Here is a 6,000-nt window from a genome sequence, read left to right as displayed (position 1 = left end):
TTAAAATTGAAGGGAAACCTCACCTCTAACACTCAAGAGCTTTATCAATGGCATATTCTCAAATAATTACTTAATATGCAGAACCTGCTTCTAAAGTCTTATGCTATATTTTATTTTGAAATATAGAATCTATGTTTCTTATATACGTGGTTTAAATTCCAAGTAGTTATTTAATTTATATAGAGATTCCCATGTTTAACTTTTGGAAATTAAAACCATCAGTTCCGAAAGACCATTTAAGCATATATATAGAAAGAAAAATAATAACTGGTAAAATTCACTTTGAAGTAAACAGAATTCTTTTCATTCATATCTTTTAAGTTTTTAATTTGTGAAATATAAAATCTTGGCTCTTTAATACAAAATCTTGATCTTCAGGGATATAGAACACAAAAATAATTCAAAAGCCTGTTGCTACAGGTTAATCACTTGAAACAGAAGCTACAAAATCTGAGTTGGTATCTCAATTCTTCCATTTATTAGCTCAATCACAGTGTGCAATCACAGGTAAAATGGGATTGATGAGTTTTATCTTATAACATTATTCTAGGATTAAACAAAATTATGATTTAAAAAGTGCTTTGTAAGCTATAGGGCATTAAGCAAATTAAAAATTTTTAAATAAGAATTTTATCTAAGTGAGAAGCTATGATTTATGCAAGATATTCTTATCATTGACTTTTGTATCTAAGCCTAGTACCACTTTGGAATCATCAATTTAACCAACAGGAAGTAGAGTGTCTTTCTGGTCACCTCTCTGACAAATTAACAACCTGGAAAAAAAATGATCTACAGTTTGAGCTGTATTAGGGGGAGAGTGTAATCACTAGGACAATTCTTAATACAAAGAGAGTGGAAACGTGATTCTGAAGAGGGGAAATATCAAAGGTACTCTTTATCAAGAGTGAAACTTTGAAATCCATCTATTTAAGATTAATCACTATTCTTTTAGTTAAGCTGTTGTCATCTCTAACTTGCCCTGAGTAGAAAATAATCTACACTTCCAACTAAGTTATTCATGGTCCAATTTGTTCTCAGAATACTATAATAGGCTTTGTGAAGATAAGTTTTATAATAGGGATTTAACATAGTGAGAAGCCAAGACACAGAGGCCTTCAAACCCAAAGAGTATATATATGTATATATAAACTGCTCTGTCATTTCCCCCTTTCTTCTACCTTCCCATTCCCTCTCCCAAAAGGATATTCACCCCTACTTAAAAATCTAATTTTTACAAAGGATTCAGATGAAATGGCATCTCAACAACTTCACAGTACGATTGGTTTAGCCACTGCAGTGTTGCTTTTGAAGCCATTTTCAACAGAGGTGGGAAAAGGGGAGAACTCTGAGTAAAGCACTGGAAGAAGAAATGCTGTGAATGGTTTTAAGGAAGAAAAACATTCATAATCTTTCCTCTTGGCAGTTCTGTCTTCTTGATAGCCACATTTACATACTGAGTTTACAGGCTAGAACTCTCAAAGAGAACTCTACTTTCCTAGAGAAAATAAAACATTCACCATGGCATCCTGGGGGCGGGGGGGGATGAAAAGGAAATAACCACTGATGATTTATATACATCATATTTATTTTCCAAGTTTCTGATATCTTAAACTGTTGAAAATACATAAAGTTATTCAGAGACACTATTTTTTTGTTTTATTCCTCTTTGGCTCTCTATAAGATGTAACTCTCTATATTTACAATTTTTCTCTCATTTTTATCCAGCTGAGTGTATTGGCTTCTTGCTTTACAAAGTAGAAATGTACCTTGAGTGCAACAAGTTTAGCTTCATTCCACACTGTTGGGTTTTTTAAAGGTTCTTTATTTTTCCATTTTAAACACTTCAAAATATACACGTAAAATTTTAGTATTTAAAATATTAGAAACTTCTTACCTGTTAATGTGTTTTAATAACCAGTTTGCCTTTTCTGAACATATTACATTCCTGCTGCACCTATTTTGTAGCAAGTATGCCTATCTTATTTGCATATTTGTAACAAAGTATGCCAAAAGATAAAGATATGTGACCTATTTATATTCAAAACTGACTGGAAAACTCTACAAATCACAGGAATTCTGTAACAGATATGCATTTAAAACTTTTTCTAATAAAGATTTTTAAAAATTGTTTTTTAATGTGCTTTTAATGACTGCTAGCACTCACACCTCCTTACTTGCTTTCCAAACTGTTTATACTGTCCCCAATAACACTCAGTGGAAAGCTGTCATTCCTGGCTAAATCCTTACTTAGGGTGGATGCTATGCCTCCGTGAGACAGGTTCAGGGGGTCAAAATCGATTTTGGAGGCCACCTGGAGAGTCCAGGCCATGAACTGACTCGAAAAATTTATATCAGAGCCAGAATGGTCCACCTCCCAGGGTCAGATCTGGCCTGACACTCCAACCGCAGGCTGGGGCATGCTAGACCGAGCTCAGAGAGAGGCCAGGGTTGTTGACCCTGCTAGCTGACCTCTTCAAACTTCAGGAGAATTTTTTTGGCAGTTACCACGGTGACTGGGTACTCTAAAAGCTTATCCTTCTTACTGAATGGAGGGAAAAAAATTAGGAAAAAAATATGTTAAAACCTACCTTGCAGAGATGCCTATCATGGTTAAAGTTAAAAAAAAAAAAAAAAGGTGGTGGGGGGGAAGGGAGGTTATGGCCCTAAATTGTCTGTGCCTTTGGTATTAATTACTACTGCTTTCCAAACAAGAAAAAAACAATTATAATGTACAAGTCTTTCAAACTGCAAAACTTGATGTTTGGAGCAGATACTGCTTTTTTTGTTTCTTTTTTCTTCTTCTCTTTTTTGGTCAATAGCTGGCAACAATGTCAACAATGCATTAAAGTACTTTTTAAAACAATGCAATTTACTTGGAAATCCTAATATCTCCACTTTTCTTTGAGAATAATCAACTTTGAAATAAGATCCATCATAAACGTTAGTCTATTAGAGAAAAGATGCTGTAAATAATCAGTTTTGCCTCAAAATCATGCTCAATATTTTTTTTTTCCTGAAAGAGAAGTGCCCAATTTTGCTTGACTTGAAATAATTAAATTAGGAGAAAAGTAAGGGTCTATTAGTATATATCTTATCTTTTACCAAATGACTTAATAAAAATAATGTATACATTAAAAATAACAACCGAAAATACTCTACATATAATAAGAGAACACTAGGAAGAAAAAAATACCACGTGTACTTTATTTTAGAGTAATGAACTTTAAAGCTAAAAAAGCCATAGAATATTCTATGTTAATACCAAATGTTGTCTTGTCCTAAAGTCTCACAACAATAGAAATACTTGCAGATAAAAATTTTAATACCCCATGGGGTAAACCTTTTCACATTATAAAACTATTAGTTGATTTTTGTTGATAGGTTGTAATACAAAATGCTTTCAAATGGCTCCTATGTGTGGCTTGAAATTAGATGAGAATCATAATAATTTAGAAGTATAATATACTTTAGTCATAATAATACTTGCTTTTAAAAATATCTGAGTACTACACAATAACTTTTTTTGTAAAATGAAATCATTGACTTTTATTGTTATTGCTCTATACCTCTTACTTCATTTTCTCATCTACTGCTTACATGATCCACGTCCTAGAAGTCTCAAAAGGACCTCCTCTACCATTTGGGTGCTGGTTCTGTGTATGTCTGTGTGTGTGTGTGTGTGTGTGCACAAATAATAAAGCATTGGTGAGGGGAGGGTGGGTTTGCATTTTAGAAAGGAGTGGCTATATAACAAAACAATGTCTTTGATTCAAATATCATTTTTCATCTTGACTCTAAGCCAAGAAAAAAAGATACAGAAATATAGTAATTGACACTTCAAAAGTGAATACTAAAATTTCAGAGGAATGTTTTAACCTAATCTTAAACGTTCATTTTGCTATGACCTATTTTGACTGTTTTGTAATAATCATGAAGTTCCTACAATGGAATGAACATAAAACCAAGTATTAATTAATCTTAATTTTTAAAAACAAGATATAATTCAGGAATCATTTCCTTTCTCCTCTTGTGCTCAAAACAGCCACTGAAAGGCAAGGTCAGAGACACAGTTTGAGATGATCTTGCCAGGTGATCCAATTACACTTTGCTAAAACACAGTTCTTTCAATTAGATAGTGTGGTTCTTGACATTTTGAAGTGGGCAACCAGGTTGGTGAGTCACTTAAAATGTGGTGCCAGCTCATTGTCTATGATGAACTCGAACTGTCCTTCCCAGCCAGGAACTCTTGGCAAGCTTCCTTAAAGACACAGTGGCTGGCAAAGCATGAGGAACTATCACACAGAAAATGAGGTCCTCCTTGGGTTTTGAAAACAGATGATAGAAGTCTTAGAATGATGCAAGCCAGGTCACAATCTCCTAAATCACGAGCCTTATCTTGAATGAAACATTATTTCTAAGTTGGATCTGAAAAGGAAAAAAAGTTAAAGTATAAGGCAATGGTTCATTTGTACAAAAGAAAACAATGCCAAGTCTCTTAGCTTGGTTTCCTCCAGTCCAGTTCAGAATCTCTCCCAGAGAAGACCAAAAATCATTTTTTCAGTCTTTTGCATAAATTTTTACTAAAAGGACTATGAAATAAATAGGTATTTTATTCAGAAATTTATGAATCTGGATCTTCTCTTAGGTTGAAAATTCACAAATATGTTACAAAAGTACAGAATGAAGTATCTAAGAGATTATCTATTCTCATGTTTTTGCTTCACATATGCAAAATCTGAAGGCCAGAAGCATGAACTGCCTTACATACAAAATACTAGTTAGACGCCTGAACTAGAACCTAGATCCTGGTTGGCATTTCTAACCTAGTATCTTCTCTACTATAATATGTAGCCTTTTCACTAGGGTAGAGAATATTAAAAGCCCATACTAGTAGACATATTCAAAGCCTTAGAGACAGAGTCATTCTGCGGCAAGGATATAAAATGATTGCAAATGACTCAAATTTCACTTCCAGGAAACAACTTTAGGTACCACATAAGCAGAAATGTGCTATTGGAAGATTCAAATTTCTCAGGAACTTATGTCTTATGGTAACAAGGGTGTGTTGTTAATATTATTTCTCCAGCTAATTGTTTTTATTGATCTGTTGTGGTTAACAAGCACTGACTAGTTTTTGTAGGTATGGAGTCACCATTCTGCCAGGTTTGTGATTAAGTAACAAGAAGTGGGGCTTTGGTGTTGGTCTGTCTCTGCTACCAGTATTATGAAAGAGTCTATCCAAATAACCATGAGCTACGCAAGATAGGAGGGCTGCCAGTCCAGGAGGGGCTTGATCTAGTTTTTCTTTAACGTTGCTCTAATTTACTTCAGGTTTAACTTGTATCTATTAGGATCAATGGATCTTAAAAATGAAGTTAAAAAAAAAAAGACTGTATAAAAATGTGCAATTAATTGCTGATACCTCAAACCGTGACTTGTCTACTGCATTCAGTTGTAATGGTACTTTTTTTTTTTTTTTAGTCAGAGTCTAGCTCTGTTGCCCAGGCTGGAGTGTAGTGGCATGATCTTGGCTCACTGCAGCCTCTGCTTCCTGGGTTCAAGCAATTCTCCTCCCTCAGCCTCCCAAGTAGCTAGGATTACAGGTACGTGCCACCATGCCCAACTAGTTTTTGTATTTGTAGTAGAGACGAGGTTTCTCCATGTTGGCCAGGCTGGTCTTAAACTCTTGTCCTCGGGTGATCCACCTGCCTCGGCCTCCCAAAGTGCTGGGATTATAGGCGTGAGCCACCACATTCAGCCTTGTAATAGTACTCTCTATTAGTGTATTTCTAGTGCTGTCTCAAAGTTCCCTTTCTAACTTGTCATGGCATTTCGAAAAAAATCATGATTTAATTCTGAAAATTTGCTGGGGGCCTCCAAAGGAGAAAAGGGTAAGGGGTGAGAATTTGAGAAGAGAAGGAAAAGTACTAGGTATGCTGAGGGGCCAAACAGTGGCTCTCTAGGGAAGGAGGGGGGTGTTTAATGAGATAGTTACATGTG

General features: G+C 34.9%; 1 long non-coding RNA gene across 4 annotated transcripts in view; it reads right to left on the bottom strand.

Moving 5' to 3' along the window:
* Nucleotides 1–328: 328 nt before the first annotated feature.
* The window catches only part of LOC129058743 (uncharacterized), a 686,790-nt gene continuing 681,118 nt past the window's right edge, over nt 329–6,000 (bottom strand). For 3 of the 4 annotated variants that reach the window (XR_010139317.1, XR_010139316.1, XR_010139318.1), the window contains one exon: nt 329–4,425. This is a non-coding gene — a long non-coding RNA (uncharacterized LOC129058743). The remainder of the gene's footprint in view (nt 4,426–6,000) is intronic. The other variant, XR_010139319.1, reaches the window with a different exon arrangement.

The sequence above is a fragment of the Pongo abelii genome, chromosome 2 (genome assembly GCF_028885655.2).
Source record: "Pongo abelii isolate AG06213 chromosome 2, NHGRI_mPonAbe1-v2.0_pri, whole genome shotgun sequence".
NCBI lineage: Eukaryota > Metazoa > Chordata > Mammalia > Primates > Hominidae > Pongo > Pongo abelii.
The sequence above is the reverse complement of the archived record's forward strand: the minus strand, read 5'-3'. Positions and strand labels throughout refer to the sequence as shown.